This window comes from Pagrus pagrus (genome assembly GCF_965226575.1).
Source record: "Pagrus pagrus genome assembly, chromosome: 1".
In the NCBI taxonomy this organism is placed as follows: Eukaryota; Metazoa; Chordata; class Actinopteri; order Spariformes; family Sparidae; genus Pagrus; species Pagrus pagrus.
Window position 1 is genome coordinate 7444813 of NC_140185.1, and position 18542 is coordinate 7463354.

Consider the following 18542-nt stretch of genomic DNA (forward strand, 5'->3'; position numbering starts at 1 on the left):
TTAATCTGGATGCAAATGCAGCCTATTTGACCATAAATGTGGACAAATGTGGGAAAATGTTTAGCTGAGGCCTGCTGACTGCCACATCAGCTGCTATGCATACCAATTATGTTCTGGAAGAAGTCTCTGTCCCACAATTCTCCCTCTCTAACTCTCTCTGTCTCTCTCTTTTCTGTGTGTCTGTCTCTCGCTCGACCCTTCCCGTCTTTGGATTGGTAGTAGCTGTCGCATCGCTCTTAACATTACGCTCACATTTTTCCAAGGCATCACCAAGAGGGAAAGGTTGAAAATCACGTTAATAGTGGCTGCATGGCTGGGACAAAAGACAAGGGGGGGTGGGGGGTATTTATTCATTTATTTTATAGCTTATTAAGAATGGGTCTCAAGGACTTGCCAACATTGTCTTCACAGGCATGCCCATACAAGTACTGTGTGCCCTTGGCAGTAACCAGGGGTGTGTAGTGCTTAACGGAACATAATATATTGACAGGCCGTGAGAGAATGTGGAAGAATCCATTTTAATCTATGATACTGTACTTTATAACATGTGGTTCATTATTTTTAATAATGCTAGCAAGTGTGTTATGCACACCATGTGTTATGGTTAATAGACAATATACTGTTTAAAAAAAAATTCCCCCAAACAGCCATTAGCCAATCATGGACAGTGTCTTTATCTATCCTATGTGAGCTGCAATTGTTAGCATGCTCAGCTTACTAGCTAACTAACTACTACCTACAGTGGTAACCTAATTCAGCAGTACTCCCGAGACTGAGGAGCATTCAACTGCTCGGTTGACATTTACTGGAGTTTACTGTAAAAAAAAAAAAAAAAAAAAAAAAGCCCATTCGTGTCTGCCATGTGATATTTCCACAATGTGGATGCTGACTGTAAATCAGAGTGCGGGGTAACATTAGAAGCCCTGTCCTGCTCGTTTTTGGATTAAGGGAAGTTTAAACTTCAGCAACCACAGCCAATATTTGCTGGAGATAGTTAGAAATTGGTTACGCCTCACCTTAAAAGCCTTTTCTTGAGAAGTGTTAAAAGGGAAACATATTAATTGAAAATACAAACAGTAAATCATTAATGTAAACTGAGTTTGTAAGCTAAGCAGCCAAAAAAGGTTCACTTAAAATCAAATAAGTCTTCTTACATTAGATTGTTTCTTGATTTTAGGTGGCAAACTGTACACCTGGCCAGGAACTACAGGTGAAAATAATTCTGGCATAATTGCAGTAATCTTCATTAAAATGCACTGACTCTGAGAAAAAAATGAAACAAATACAAATACATGTATTTTTCTTTATCATACTTTAAACAGAACAGGATTAACAAACTCTACACTGCAATACAATAACATGCCACTTCTCTACTTGTCTTCTAGATCTATCATCAATTAATGAGGGTGACCTTGTGCCGGAGACCTTATAAAAGAGGAGGCAAAGCATTTAAAGCATTTTGAATAGTAAAGTCTGTGACGTCAGAGACAACACATATCCCGCCCCTCCCCAGAAAAAAAATCCAATTGTCTTTATCACAGCCAAACCGGGAAACAACCCAGCCAACCATGTTGCTCTGACACCAGCGCACGATTGAGAGATTCACCATAATTCCAACCAATTCGGTGGGGATGGAAAGGAGGACATCACACTAATACACAGGATTAGCAAGAAAGGTGAGGCTATTGATAGATTAGCCATTAAACTTGTGTTTGTTCAAGTGCTCTGAGGGAATGAGCTGGCATTGTCAAGTCAGGTCACTGCATTGAGCCGCAAAAGAAGCTGGTGTTGTGAAACCGGGTGCATGCTTAGTGAAGCTCAACCTTATTTTGGGGCAAGGTCAAGGCCAAAGTGTTGTTTTTATCAGATTTGAATGGTGATTCAATACATGCAATTTTTTATGAAGTTTTGGCTCTCTCTCCATTAATTTAGATAGGGGCCTGGTCTTTTTTGCCTTGAAACTGTTTGAAACTGAAGCTTTAGCCTCTGTCAAGTGGTGGGAAACCATGTATGTAGCCATCAAGTGTGTTTTTAAGACCCATTTTACATTATTATCAATTGAAATTAATGAGCTGGAAACATTAAAACGTTTTCACCCAAACCAGCTAATGTTAGCTAAATTAAGCTACAGCTAACCATTAAAATCAACAGTCTACGGCTAGCAAAAATAAGCTTGCTTTTATCAAAGACCCATTGTTTCAAAAAAGACTAGAAATTCTGGGTGGTGGGGATGGGGCTGAGGTGAAAACATTGGGTAACTGATTGCAAACCACAGAGGAGGGTTCACAAAATCACATGCATGGGGATCTGTTGAAACGTCTAAAAAAAATGTAAGATTTTTCGCCCACAAGTGCCAAAATTAAAAAAGAACAGTCCGTGCTTTCTTGAGGTGTTTCAACTGGGCATTGTTATAAATAAATAAATCACAGATGCACATCAGTTGCAGCAAATATAGACAACAATCCCCCGACGTTCAACACTCATTGAAAACTGCCTTTACAGCTCACCTTTATGTAGTCCTTAGAGCTAAAGAGATGTGAAACTATTTGACTTTCCCCCTCTTCAATGAGCAAACACTTGTTTGATGGGAGGGATCAAGTGCGCCCTGTGGGTAGAAGCTTCTCTTCAGCATCCCTATGAGATCTGAATGTTTGGCTTATGGCAGAGGCAGTAGGAATGCACAGTTGCAAAGTGTGTTTGACTTTGACTGTTTAGCTTTTGTACGTGTTAGGCTCCTTCTTGGCATGTGTGTCTGGATATATCCCCAGAGTGAATTATCGCACCTCACTTGTCTTAAGATGTGATGTGTGAAAATAAGTCAAGGCCAGCTAATTGATTTAGTTCCCGTCCCTGGGGTTTTTTTTAATCCAATTATTAGAGTGCACTTAATGATTTTAATTCAGCTTCTGAGATGGAAAGTAAATATTATTCTTTATTTTGCAGTTAGAGAGCAACGGATGATGAAAAAATAGACTTTGTAGTGACACTGAGGTACATTGGTATTCTGTGCCCAAAGAAGAATCAGACAGAGACGTGTCTGCGCCATTACAGGTGTTTCATAAAATCATTGCTGTGCCAAGGAAACTGAGCAGATCCTTGCCACATATGTCAAGTAATTTTTGAGTGTGTTTTTTTTTTCAGCGGCTCAGAGTCGGGGCTCAGGTGGTACGGAGAGGTGCAATTCAACAAGACAATTACTGCAAAAACCTGACCTATGCTCTGTGGGCCTGTAAATGAATTTCCGCTATTATTTCACCTCTGGCAAGAATTTTTAATAACTGCAACCCCAGCCTTTTTTTCACAAGGAATAGATTAGTTAAATGTCATGCAAAACGTAAATTAATTAATAAACAGAAGGATATTATGGATTTGTATTATTCAGCTTTGCTGTGTTTAACATGGTGCCTCAATACAAATACCAGGCTCTGGTTTCTTGTTTGGCACTTGGTGCAGCGGAGGCATGTGATTGGCACAGTTTAATTTTTACTGAGCGACAAGGTTGCCGAAGACTGACTGACAAAGTTATAATGGAATTACGTTCACAAATATTGAAAGTCTGAGGCAAATATCTGACAATTATATACTGTTTACACAGGGCCTAGACAATTTTGTGTTATTAATGGAGTTCACAATTAAAGATGTCACATGGGCCTTCAGCGCAAATAAGTTGTAAGCTACATAACTACTGTATACCTGTAGATACCGTATCTGTTCTGGGTGATAGATGATGAGGAAGAGAAAGAGGTAGGGCTCCCCCCACATTGTGTACAATGGAGGAGGAGTGAGAAGTAACCCTAATATGCTCCCACATTTGCCGTAATGTGATTTAATTTAACATTAATTTGGAAATGTGAATGTGAGTGAAGGCACATGGCGGGCTGGATGTAGAAAGTTTGAGTAGCTATACAAAATAATTGCAGTGCATTTTCTCTATTATTCAATATATTTGGGCTGCTAGCTGCTAAGTTGCTAATGATGGGATCTGTCAACATCAGCTAGAAAGTCAGCTGTTGTAACTAGTAAATAAGCATCAAGGACGAATGTTAGCTCTGACTAGTCATTGGGTTCAAGGTTAGACAGAGCCATAGTCACCAGAAAAGCCTTCAGATGCCTTATGTCAAAGATTCTAGGCTTCTTTGGACTACAATTTACTCAAGAAACATATAGGACTACAAAAACTGTTCATTTGTACATGTTAGAGTGTACTGTATTTGTGTGCAGGCTGTAGTTGACCTGCCATGAAGTTTGATTTGGCCCTCCAGATGTTTCTCGCAGAAAAGAATAAGTAAAAAAAGCCTGTTAAAAATGCTCTTGAAATATGTAGTATGCCTAATAATTAAATATGTTCATATTGATTTAATTTGTGCAGGAAGTCAGTCAATTAAGGGAGTGCGGGATCCTAGTATCATTTTATATCTCAACAATACAAAAGGGGTCGTTTTTGGCCCATCATTAAAGGATAACTACCGTTTTTTACAACCTGGACCTTTTTTTCTAGCAAAATATATGGTCATTTACTCACCCAGATAACTCTGGTGTCATTTGGCGTCGTTCGGACGAAATTAGATCCAGTGGAGCGCCGATATATCCATATAATGCGAGTAACGGGGCATCGAAACACAGCCTCTATATAACACATTATCTGCCACGAAACTAGTTCATTTCACCAATATTTTGTTACGATATGCTAGTGCTATTCCCCTCTGAGTCTGGGCTCGTCTATTGTCAACATCCGGGGTCTGTAGGTTGACCTACTACCTCTGACCTGGAAGATGTCGTCTCTGAGCTGCGCGCGCACCCGCGACAGCCCGGCTTGTTTACCTGTAGCTGCTACTGCTAGTTTGACCCCGGATGTTGATAACGGACGAGCCCGGACTCAGAGGGGAATAGCACTAGCGTATCGTAACAAAATATTAGTGAAATTAACTAGTTTCGTGGCAGATAATGCGTTATATAGCTGTGTGTCGCTGCCCCGTTACTCGCATTATATGGATATATCGGCGCTACACTGGATCTAATTTCGTCCGAACGACGCCAAATGACACCAAAGTTATCTGGGTGAGTAAACGACAATATATTTTGCTAGAAAAAAGGTCCAGGTTGTAAAAAACAGTAGTTATCCTTTAAAGCCCCAATCCAGCAAGTGTTGCTTCCTCTTTAGCGTTCCTTTTTGAATTGTTAATGGGAGTGTTGTTAACAGTCAGATCCATTGCAACTAGACTGCTGTTCTAGCAAGTTCAATGATTAGAAAATAATAATAAAATAATAAAATTATATAGCATGGATAGTGATAGCTGTCACTCAACACCTGCACTGTGCATTTACTGCCAGTAGACAAAATTTTCCCCCCTCACCAACCCATGTCTGCCCTGAGTACAGCTACGTCACTCTCACTTTTGCTCAGCCACAGCCAAATTACACACTGCCCTATTTCTTAAAGGAATCACGCTGCTCTTTTTACACCATAAACAATGTGGGAGACACTGACAGTGCTTCTGTGGCTTCTCAAACTGTCCCCTCGGTGCGCCTATGAAACCTTGGAGGATCCTGTATAACTTGCAGATTCTACTATTGTCATTTAACATTCTTCCATTTTTTTAATTTTTTTTTAAAAAGGGTGACTTCACCAATTTTCAACCTTAATCTTTATCTATTGGAATTTAGTTCATGTTGAGGGACACAACAGTGAGCCTACAGTTTGGATTTCTAGTCTCCACCTCTGGGTATCCAGCAGGCGTCCTATCAAAATACTACCTTCATGGGGGGCGTGAAGGTAGTATCAGCTGGCACTCAAACAGAAAACTTATTTCTTGTCTACCTTGTGTGCAAAGCCATGAGGGCAGAGGAGATCATAGAGGAAGGGCTGTTTTACAGTGTTTTGGCTGACTCTGATACTCGGGCAGGATACTTATTTGAGTCAGACTAAACAGCTGAAGAAATCCAGCAGAGAGAGCCTGAGTTAGCATCAAAGGACATGGTCAACAGCAACCATCCAGAACTGCTGTTTAGCGACTGGTGCTGCTCTTGCTCACACTGCCCTCCAATACCAACAGAAACTAATTATTTCTGCTGCAGTGAATTTTAGCGTGGGCAGTTTTTGTTGGATACTGTCGCCGACAACCAGCCTGAAGCAGCGCATGTGTGTTACATGAAAGTTCACTTCAAGAGAGGAATGCGAAGAGGAGCATTGAGAGTGCACAGAGCCAGGCAGCATCTCCGAGTACGCACAGGGCTGCAGCAGGAGTCCAACCTGTTGGTAAAGGCCAGCAGGCCATCTTTCAAAACCGAACACAAACCGAACCTGCTCCAGAGGAGGAGAGGGGAGAAACCGACCTGATGACAACTGTAACCAGAGAATTACAGACGGCTCACAGACTTGTACCAGCAGCATCTGAGCACAAACAGAGTAATCTGCCTCAACTTCGTAGAGTGACTTTTAGACTTGCTTTAACGAATTTCCGTTGTTGATACAATGAAGATTTTAAAAAATATATCATTTCCACAAGGTTCTTCTTCTCAGCAGAGACCACAGGCAATAATCCTGGTCTACAATTCTCCTCATACTCACAGCTGTAGTGATGTTAGCAAGCTTCATGTTGAGTCCTATTCTTTTGGTAGTTATTTTAAATCATTATTAATACCACATGATAATACACAGAGCGGTCAGGTGGTAATCAGACATTTATACATATTTCTCCTTGTTGCAATTAGTGTTGCTTGAAATACCACGTGAATGACAGGCTGTGACGACTGCAGGTCATTGGTAAACCTTATCAGTTCATCAGTCCACTCAGTCATCTGACATATTGTTTCTGTTGTATTCATTGAAAGTTTTACAACATGTCTTCATAGTTTTTATTGTGAACATTGTTATGAATTTATATTTTTCTCACTGGACTGAGATCTAAAGGATACTAAATAAACTATGCATATTATACAACACTACGAAAAACAAATATATAGCCTATGTAGTACAACAATGAAAACTACGATGTTCTCGTCACATTCTTTCTCTTCTTCGTCTTTACTGGCGATGACCTAACTAACTTATTTCAGATGCCTTTTTTCTTTTAACACAGCCCCGTTAGAAATGCCCACCTCCACGTGCTGGGCAGGTTTAGGAAGTGTTAGGTGGTGATGCATCAGCAGGTTGCATGCAGTGCATCCTGGTACATGTGGTACATGTGGATTTTGTATGGACGGACTACCTGTCAATCAATGTGCCCTTACCTGACTACCCGCCCCACCCTCTGCTGCGTCTGCGCATCAGTCATTGCGCGTGACCGGCTTTCTACACTGGAGCTATGGCGGACTGTTTACGACGAGACTGGCAGAGAAACTACAGCCACACTCCTCATCACCAGCGTTACCTACAGCAGCTTACACTGCTGAACAGAGACAGAAAAGAAAGACTGAACTCAAGAAGGCTATCAAGAAAAGAAGTTAGACAGTGCAAGAAGTAAAACGAGTCAACATCGGAGCGGCTTTTCAGTGATGGTGACAACTTTGAAGGAGTCGAAGACCTGAGGACGGACGCCATGGTAGCTGTGTCTCTGTTGGACAGGTAAGAGCTGGTTTGTTTTGTTGGGGAAATGTATTATTACTCTGCATTATGTAGTCAACGTAGCTAACGTTAGCTCCTTATGTTGCTGTCGCATGTATTCACCCAACACTAACGTTAGCCGGTTGTAGCTAACGTTAGCTAGCTAGCTAACGTTAGCCGGTTGTAGCTGACGTTAGCTAGCTAGCTAAAATAACAGACTGCTGCCGTATGAAACATATTTACATGTGACGTCACCGTTTACACGCAGACCAACGTTTACATATATTGTGGATCTGATCCATACAGCAGTGTTCACACATACACTGCTACTCTGGGCTGTTTGGACATTACCCAGACGAGCTGTATGTGAGGGACGGACTAGTTCTTGTGTGCAACACATGTGAAAGGCCAAGTCCACTGTTCAGAGGTCATAGGAAGATTACATACATCTGTGATTGTGGTTTGCATTGTATTTGTGAGCCGCTGTTGTAAGATGGTACTCATGTGACGTTCATTCTATAGCCTTTGAACTAGACGTTTTAGAAATGTGCTGATGTTGCCTATTTCTTTGTCCTATAGTTATGAGAGGGACGCATCAACTTCCAGCCTTGAAGCGTCAGTTCAGAGCAGAACCATGTCCTGATGTTTCCACTATTTCTGCAGAGTCTCTCTCTGACAGGTGAGTGTAACTTGATGCTGATAGCAACATGGATCAAACCACTGTTATTCATGTAATGTGTGTCTTTGATGGAAACATTTCATGTATGCATGTGTCCTTCTTTCATATCAAGTTGGTTTGCTTTATGTGCATGAATGTGCTCCTTAGCAGGGATACAATAGGAAAAGGAGTGACATAATTTCTTTAGCTGCACCAGGGAAATGCTTCAAGTACTGGTCCTAGCAGTCACATGTTGGCCTACTGCTTGAGACTATTGCATATTAGTAAGACATTTTTTAAAAGAAAATAGACTTTGCATTTCAGTTCATGATCTGACTGTCAGCTGACCACAGCAGAATGTGGGAAACACAGAATGCACCTGACAATCCCCATAAATAATCGCTTGCCACCATCACATAAGCTTCCCATCACCCACCTAACCCGACTTCATTTTTTTTTTACATAGCAACAGTCCTGTGTTGTCTTTGAGCGAATCAATAACATTTTTATGCCCCATAAACACATTTAGATGTAACTTTATGTCCTGTAAACACATTGAGTTCTCCACAGTTTTCTGTAATTATTATAATTTTTTGCAGAGAGGATGACATTCCTTTCTCTTAGGCCAGGTACTCTAAGGTGTACAACAAGAAGTCCAGCAAGTAGAGCTTGTACACACTACTATAAAAATGCATAGAAAAAACAATGAGAATGTGAAACTATGTAAATTACTCTGAAAGTGACATTTTGCTCACCCCTCAAAAAGTAGAATTGGTAAATATGAAATGACTGTAAATGGCACAATTCTGATGTAACAGACTATTTCTGGTTGTTTTCAGGAATATTTGTCACTGTATAAAATGCAACTCAGGTTGTGGCGTTATAATAAATTGAAATTAATTTCAAGGTCCTTGAAAAGCTGCATTTACTGTCAGATAGTAATTGTGTTCTTTCTACAGGACAGTCGCTGCCAAGACAGTAGGGGATTGAGACAGCATCGACATCAACAGCCTAACCAGTCAAGAAACCCCTGGATGTCCTTCCTGTATATAGTTGTTTATGCTAATTGTACTGTATATTGTGTAAACGATAAAAGGTATACTTTTTGTATACTATATTTGTAGTTTTATTTACTTACATGTGTTCCAAGAAATGGAATAAACAAGAGTCTTACCTAATTCAGTTGTTATTATTAGTGCATCATGTAAAGTGTAAGAACTGTAATGGGATGGTTGTTTATGCTGGAAGTGTAAAGAAAAGGCATTTATCATTTTCAAGACTTTATTCAAACAAGTTAGAGATAATGCAAAACAAGGAGTAAATACAGAACGACAAATAAATAGGTGTCAGGCAGAGTTCAGCACTTGATGCGACTGCTTCAAACATAGTCCTTGAATTGTGGCCTGTAAAGCAACAGATGAGCAACATGATTAGATATTTTTATGGAACAGAACTCGACTGTCCTCAGAATACTGTAAACATACATACTTTCAATGGTCAATACTTTATACATTCCTGGACAAAACTGTACAGATGTCCCAGTTTATATTACATTAAAAAATAAAAAGGACCAGCCGTTGATCTTTCTTTTCATGTTTCTACTTACTGTGTTTATTGTTATGTACCAAAACACAAATTCAAATGGTGAAAAACTACTTGGCAAAAAATGTGATTCTGAACAGGGCACGTGTGTCCAAGTTACATGCCTGGTCAACATACTGTACAAACACAAATAGTTGTAGGTGGTTATCAGGGAAAAAAGCACCAGTAATGTTCTACTTTAGATGCTGACCTGCTCATGTGCAATCCTTTGAGCTTGAAGATCTACTCGATCTATGAACACCTGCTCCTTGACCTGTCGCCCTCACGTCCACGGCCTCTGCCTCCACTCATGTCCTCCTCTGACGGGATGATGTGCTTCGCTCTGACTTGTCTTCATCATCAGTCAACGATGTTGGCATCGTGGAAGCTCTAACATGCAAAACATCGTATCATCATGAGTACAATACAATATTCACGTTCGTCTGTGAATCACTGAGGGAAACAAAAAAATAAAACACGTAGCAGGCCCACCACTAATCTTGATGTTTTAGCTTTTCCATATCTAATGTTAGCATAGCCAGCTGCTGCTAGCTAACCAGCAATGAGTTACAACATCAAAACACACTTTCAAAACAATGTCTCAATGCTAAAAAAAGCTAAGTTGACAGCTATCAGTGCTAGCAATGGCTATGTTGGTTGTATACGTTCAATTTGATTATATTAGGTGTTTACTTACAGGTGAATTAGACATCTTAAAGTTATTGGTAGTCGGACGTTGTGAGACAAAATGATGCGCTGTCCTCCTCACCGCTCGTGAGGACTCGGACTCCGTCGGCGGTGTTCGGCAGTCTTCGGACGGTGCGCGTTCATGGTTTGGGGGGAGCGGCTTCGGAGAGAGGCCTGAGTACAGGGGGCGGAGTTTACTGGCTGGATACTTTCAAAATCTTTCACGGTCTTGATGGTTTTTCCAACTTGCAGACCCCAGCTTTAAACATGGCGAACTTCTCCTTTAAGTTTGAACACAAAATTAAGCTTGTTGTCAAATAATTTATTCGGGGAATGGTGTGGCTCATCAACATTGTCAGGAAAGTAGGAGACAAATATTAAATAAATATAAATGGCAAAATAAACCACAGTGTCATTGAGCAGCTCTGTGCTGCAGCATATGGAGAACTTGGAGTTGTGTGGCCACGTGTTGTAAGTAAGTGCAATATTCACTCGCTTTCAGCAACATTGGTGATCAAAGACATTGAAAACATGTTCAGGAATTTGAATAGTTTTAAAAAAACAGATTATTCTGTTGCTGTATGGTACACACTGTATTCCAAACCCAAAACTCACCATCACTCTTCACTTAGACGCACATTTCAACCCAGGGTTTCCCCCAGTGTATTATAAGCCTGGCGGGCCGCCAGGTCTTACTTGCCCCCCCGCCAGGCTAAGCATTGTTTATTTATTTTTTCTAAATCAGTCTTGCGCTCCATCAACACGTGATCAGGTGTCTTTTTCATCACCTGACAACGTCACAACTTCGTCGCGCATAACGGGACATGTCACGGACATCATGCTCATCAGACCGCTGCTTCATCAGCTGACCGAGAGGAACGCACCAAGTCGACATCGACCTCATAGCCGTTAACGTGAGCCGAGCTGCAGATCTAGAGGCTCAGCCAGCTGCTGCAGCGGCTAGTAGCTGTTAGCTGTTAGCACGTCGTCCCCTGAAGCGTCAGAGCTCCGGACTTCTGTGAGCCGAGCTGCTTTCACCAGATGTGAAAATGACCCAGCGTTTCATTTTTCAACTCGTACGGTTTCACGTTTACACACGTTTGTTTTCTCTGGTCCAAACAGTAGATTACAGAGTATCTTTGGTAGATCCGTGATTGTCACGTTTCCAATGACGACTGACCGGAAAAAGAGGTGTGGTCATGTTCACGTCAAATCTCTGAGGAAAAAAATAAAAATCTCTGGAGACACCAGGCAGTTGTTTTTTAGTTTTTAGTGCAGACAGTTGATGTTATTTATCTAAATAGTATTTTTATTATTTATTTATTTTTGTGGTTGATTGAACAACATTTCAAGAGTGCAATCTGTAAGACCTGGTGTTACATAAATGTCTTATAATAACACATGATAATGATAATATTTTCAAATTTCCAGTCAACTTTTAACGTTGATCTTAAAGCCTTATGGAATCACTCCTTCTAAATTCTACCACTCCATTAATGAATCTGTTACCTATAGGGCCCTGCCATCAGTCAGGGTCAGGGTCAGGCCCCTGACACAAAAAAACACGCTTGGGCACCGTGGGGCCGCTGGTGGGCCACCCTACCACCGGGCTTAACAAGTTTTCTGGGGGAAACCCTGCAACCTTCTGTATGACAATAAGACCCATGTTGTGAGTATACACTTCGCAAGCTTTACACTTTCTGCAGCCTCTAAAGTCAGCTGCCGGGTGGGCACAGAAATGTTTAATATTGCACTTTCTACACAATCAATAGACCCAAAAGTTCAGAGTGCACAGAGAAAAAAAACTCAGGGCTTTACTCAAATCTATAGAACAAACACTCTCACACGAGGGACTCAGAAAAACACTGACACAGACAAATCCGTCCCAGCCCAAAACATTCAGAAACACAGAAATATATAACCCCACGGGGGAGGTTGTCCTTCTCTTCCCCGCACGTAGACTGTTTAATATGGAACTATGGAATTTTTATGCACTGTTATTGTTTGGGGCTCTTTATAATGCATCAGTGACTGTACTGTAATTAGAGCGTGAAGATTGTAGGTCTCAACAATGTGAGTGATGTTTTCATGAGTTCTTTTGTTGCTCTTCATCTCCCTTAACTTTCCCCCCCATCTATCAGAGCTTAAGAATTAATCAATGTATTTATAATGGCCTTCGAGCCCTGTGGCATCTCTCACGGCTATGCAACCAAATAGGATGCAAAGCTGTGATCCTCAAAGAATTTCCATCACAGGAATAATGCTGTCCCAGGGCACCGCTGCAAACGCTTGCCCTGAGCATCAGGCACAGATAATTTAAACACATAAGCAGGTTCTTAGCGCACCTTAATCAATGCCAACTGTGTCTTTTAGTTGGGAGGGAGGGGAAGGCAATAAAGAGATAACACTGGTATAACCTGGGGACTTGCTGCAGAAGAAATATGGAGTGCTGAAGCCCTCTGGGTAATGAGAAACAAAACTCCTGACAAAGACTTCTCCTCCTGGAGTTTCTGCACCACAGCAAAGTCACATAATGAGCAAGATCACACCGCATACATTCAATGAATTTTTATGAATACTGGAGAAGCTTACTGGAGTGCCATTTGACTTGAAAAACAAACAGCGCAATAAAGTTAACATGAGCATTCACTAAATCTGCGTTGGGCACATGAGGTTTGAAGCTAGCTATTTCGGAGCTGACATGTCAGGGCAGATATTGACAATACTCTCAAAATCCCATTATGTCGAAATGTTTTATGATATTGTCACAAATAAAAGACATAAAAAAGCAAACAAAGCAGACTAGTGAAATTTCATATTGCAATGTGCAATAAAATAGGCCAACAAGCATAATACAAAGACCCTATTGAAAAAAGTGAAATTCTTCAATGTAGCACTTTCTGCTGTAAGCAGGCATCCACATCACCAGCCCCTTCCTCCATCTCACATGAAACTGATATATGAAACCATTTCCCCAAAACCAAACATGCCCGAAAACATTATTAGTGCCATTTCCTCTTCCGTATTAAGGCGAGAAGTGCTGAAGGCAGATCGGAGAGAGCCTTTCCCAGTGATGAAGTGCCTTCCTCTTTAGGTCTCTCTCACATCACAGAGGAAATGTGTGAGATTTATCAGTGTTGGTCCTCTCAGGAGCTTTCTCTGTGGCGGAGCATCTCTCCGAGGATGCTGTTGTGCTGCTCTTTCTCAGGGAGCAGGTGTACTTTTGCCATATCGGGGCTTTGAATTATATCTTTGATAGCATTGTCAAAAACACAAAATGAGAGATAGATGACCGGAAAACAGCCAACTCGTGTATCTATAAATAACATGCAGAGAGCTGCGTCTGCAGCTAAAAAACACAGACAAATCTATATTATACCATGACTTCATCCGTGTAAAGCTTGTTTAGAAATATTAGCTAATTTAAAGGCTTTGGTATGGTTCGTACATTCAAAATGTTACTGCTTCTACCATGACCTTTGTGAGTCTTGTATTCATAATGCTGCCCTTGCAAGTACTACACCAGATTGTGCATCGCTTTCTGCCCCTCAATGATAACAATGAGGTCACAGCCCTTACCCACTGGCAAGTAATTAGGCTGTAAGGAAATCATATAGGGACCTGTGCTTGTGTACAGCACTGCAGACAGACCTTCGGTGTGAGCTGTAGAGGTTTTTCCGGCAACACAGATGTCTAAAGTTAGAGGTAATAGACGACAGATATCGCAGGTTTGGTTCACTAACAAACCAGTCAGACAGTTTACCATGTGCTCACTGGCCAGTCACCTGTGTTAACCACATACAGCGAATTGGCTGTCCTTCTCAGAGTCACATGGGGCTGGAGTCTGTCCCAACAAGCACTGGGAAAGAGGCAGGCCGGACCATGTCTTAGGTTTATCACAGGGCTGACGCAGAAAAACACATTCACACCTACATTCAGACCTACAGGCAATTGAGAGATTCGATTCACCATGTAGTCATTAGTCAAACATGCAGACACCACATGGACGGGATGCTTTGTCTTTAAAAGGTTCACATCTTTTCTTAAATGGCTTCTAATTTACTAATCTTAAATTATCATATGGCCATCCTCATGACATATCTGTTTAATATCCACCCTACTTATGGTACTCAGTTACAAAACGACTGTTCAGTTTTTATATAAATTACTTACTACCTTACAGACATTGAGATCTCAAGCAGTCTATAAAACATAGGGCCTTTTATCACTTTTCGCTCCAGGAATTTATTAGCAGTCATTGACAAACAAAACGTTGAGCCCTGTTTTTGTGATGTTGTTTTGACCATTTGGTATTTTGGTGACCAGCGCAGAGCAGAGATGGGAGGATATATTAGATCTTAGCTTTGATCAAGGTTAAACGCACTCAGGATAAATTGATCATGGTGAATTTCCAATTTCAGGTAATCGTGAATATCCTCACCTGAGTGACTTGAAAAAGCTTGATAACGTACTGTACTGATTTCCTGATTTTATTTTGGAACTGCAGCAAAGGGGAACCTGCATCTTTTCACTTATTATAAATTCCATTTCACCCAGCCCTCTTTTGCAATGTGCACTGCTGCACATACATGAGTGAGGTTCTAGACTGCAACACTCCCTTGCTCATCCCTCTTAGTGTGAAGACACTTCCAGAAGCTACGGTGGCCCTCACGGACAAGAAATTAAATTTTATAAACAGGGACTGGTCATTACTTTGACTGTCTTTAGCACACTCCCAGCCCTAAATATCTTATTTAGTTATCGCTCCATGTGTTGTCTTACTGCAACAGACAAGGAATAAATCAAAATAAATCTAGTTAATGCTATGTTTCTACCAGTTCTCTGAGGGGCACAAACTGAGGCTATGGTGTGCTAATATTTAACGTTATACGTGGTGGCATTACTTTTCAGTGAAACTGATGTACTGCTAATAAACATTGTATATTATCTAGGCTTTGAGCCATTAGCAGCGGGTGGAAATATTTATTACGGTCGGTTGTAATCTTTAACGTTACTCTTACCTGTCCAGCAGAAAGCAGAACACTTTGGCGTCAGTCTGCAACATTTCCTTGTCATCAGAGATTTCCATCTTGGAAAGGCAACTCCAACGTTTGTTCTTGTTTTATGCTGTCGCTTGCCCAGATCTCGTTTTGCATCTTGGAGTTTTCATTTCTTCCACAGCGATTCACGCTCCTGTGATTTTTCTTGTACAAAATAAGTATGGATTAATATTATATTCCATTTCTGCCAAGTCTGTTCTGCTAGATGCCACTACAGATTGCACAATGTACCTTAAACCCAAAGTGTGATCTTTTGCTAAACCTAACCAAGTAGTTTCTGTGCTTTAACCTGAGCAAACACAACCATTTGACAACATTAATAACAGTCCATAAGTTCTAATATGTCATAATATGTGAACTGCAAACTTTATTTTAGAATGCCACATAGCATATTACGTGTTATTGCTAATTTGACCCGCAGAGCCCTCCACATGCAAAACTGATGCAAGACGGGTAGGTAGAATGTCATAGTATGAATTAAGGCCACTGACCAAGCTGCAGTGTTTGTCAAGTTGGGAGTGAGAACGTGTTGAAGCGCCAAGCTATCAGCTCTGAGACTAAAGGCACAGCAGTGCTCTGAGCTAAATGCTAAGAGCTAAATATTGAGGCCTTTACAGATTCTCAGCTCACGTTCTTATAAGTAAATGAAACGTGTGGTGGCTTATACAATATGTTTAACTTTACAATTTATGTAAAATACCGTAAGGTGTTGTTAGCATTAATTAAAAATTACTGGACTGTATCATCAACACATCTCTCTGGCAGGTTGGGGAAACCTTGTGGTGCTCATTAATAATTCCTGTGCCCTAATATGAATTTTGTTGACAGCCTACAACGACCACTGCAACAGTATCAGTCAAGCAAACAATCAAGAAATCAAACAGCTGAGCGACCACACATCTCAGGAGTGACTTAACAAAGCTCCATAATTCAGGTGAGTGAAGCCAGATGAAGCCACCCCTCATTGAGAGCGTGTCCCAGGAATACATCGTCTCTTGCTGGGAACCGTTTAATTTCTCCTTTTGGCACAGTGACACTTCAATCTTTTCCCTGTAATTACACATTATTAATGTTATGTAATTTGGCAAGACAACCTTGGATGCAGGGACACAGTTATTGACATTAGTTGGTGAAGCTTCTTCCTATGGCTTCAATGAAAAGGCCGTGCCTAATTATGGCCCGATTAGGGTTTTTATCTCTAAGGCTGAGTGTGGTGCCGCTGACAGTACATGGATGCAACTCCACACTGTTTCCACAACCAGGAAGCTCAGTGTTTTCATCATGTTAGACTATTTTATAGCTTGTAATTTCTGCAAAGTAATACATCATGTAGTCAGTGGGTGTCGTACAGTAGATACATTATTTATAAATGTCCTCTGTCAATTCATAACCTGACAACTGAAGAATACTCACAACATGATGGATGTCAGCACACACTTCAGAAACTCTGGTCTGTTTTCATCCAAAGAAAGATGCAAGTTGTATAATCTTACACTCTCAGGAAAGAGAGCAGAAAGTGAGAAATGATCACCATCTTCAGAGTGCAATAAATAGCAGAGTGCAAGATGACATTCTCAGATGTCATTTCTACCAGTAATGGCTCGGTAGCTCTGACGTCTTAGCTCTCCATTGTAAGGTAATTGAGGTATTATTACATTGTGAAATTGGGTCAGTTTTATCCTGGGAGGAAATAAGCAACAGGACAGCAGAGCTTTCTTTCACAGAGATTGCCATCAAAAGCACATATAGAGGTTTCAAGAGATGATCGATACTCTGAATCAGAAGTAGTGACTGCAGGTCGTGACCCTTAAGATTATTTCAAAAACCCACTGGTTTCTTTCTGACCTTTTGTAATATATCATTTTGTCATATCCACTCTTCTAACATCTTATTTTTATGCACTGGTACCAACGTCTTTTTGGGACTGGATAATCAAATGTGTTTAATTTTGACCATTTTCAGACTAGAGGTGAAAACATTGCTATATTTTATAGTGTTGCCAGCATGGACAAACTATGAAACAATATTAAAAAAGCATTATAGGATGCTGAAACTTCACACACATTTACAGCTATTAAGCCTGGGTGATATAGACTTAAAATTATATTGCAATATTTTTAGGCTATATCACCATACACAACACATATCTCTATATGTTTTGAAATGTTCTCAAAAGCGCTTTATAGATGCTAAGACTGTGCAACAAAATCAAATTTCACAATATTTTTGACCAAATACCTTGATATCGACATTGTGACAATATTGTGGAGATGACTATTGATACTTTCACAAAATATGAACAAGGTGAGATTTTGGATAAATAATTAATAGTGATGTTGATACTGTATAATGACTTAATGGGTAAAGTATTAGAATATGTAGCGCAGTCTGGTAAAATGACAACACTACACTAATTGCAGTCTATGAAAAAACAAGAAAACACAACACTTATGCCATATCATGATACGATATTCAAAACCTACATTGATATATAGCCTCATCTCACCATAATGATATAATGTCAATATTGTGCAGCCTTAACATCTATTGAAAGGCACAGAGGACTACCTAAGAACTAAGTAAAAATGTTTCCCCAAACATTTACAAAAAAGGAAAATGCAAATTGTCCATGAAAAACATACAACCCCAAATTTGATGATTTAAAATGCGGATGCATCCAACGTGTGACCGCCAGCTTCATAAATTGAAAATGGATTGGAGAGTTGATCATCCCTTCATACAATACAATTGGAATCACTTCTGTCAAGGAAGTGAGGATTTATTGTTAATTGGTATTTGCAATGCAGTTGGATTTGGTGGTATAGGCTGTGCTCCCAAAGACTCACAGACAGCAATGATGATAGTCAGCTGATAGCCAAAGAGCTGTGAATGAGCCTGAATCATGTGATGCTAATCTTTGGTTAGGTTTAGGCACTAAAATTACTTGGTTAGGTTTCAGAAAAGATCATACCTTTGGTTAAAATAACTACATTCAGTCTTATAACTTATAGTA

At 40.4% G+C, this 18542-nt stretch overlaps 2 long non-coding RNA genes across 2 annotated transcripts in view; one reads left to right on the top strand and one right to left on the bottom strand.

Moving 5' to 3' along the window:
- LOC311272844 overlaps positions 1–18542 on the bottom strand; it is a 141810-nt gene that overhangs the window by 71655 nt on the left and 51613 nt on the right. The window lies entirely within an intron of this gene.
- On the top strand, positions 7319–9225 carry LOC311256924. The gene is made up of 3 exons (XR_014622537.1): positions 7319–7564; positions 8123–8222; positions 9161–9225. It is a non-coding gene; the product is annotated as an uncharacterized lncRNA (long non-coding RNA).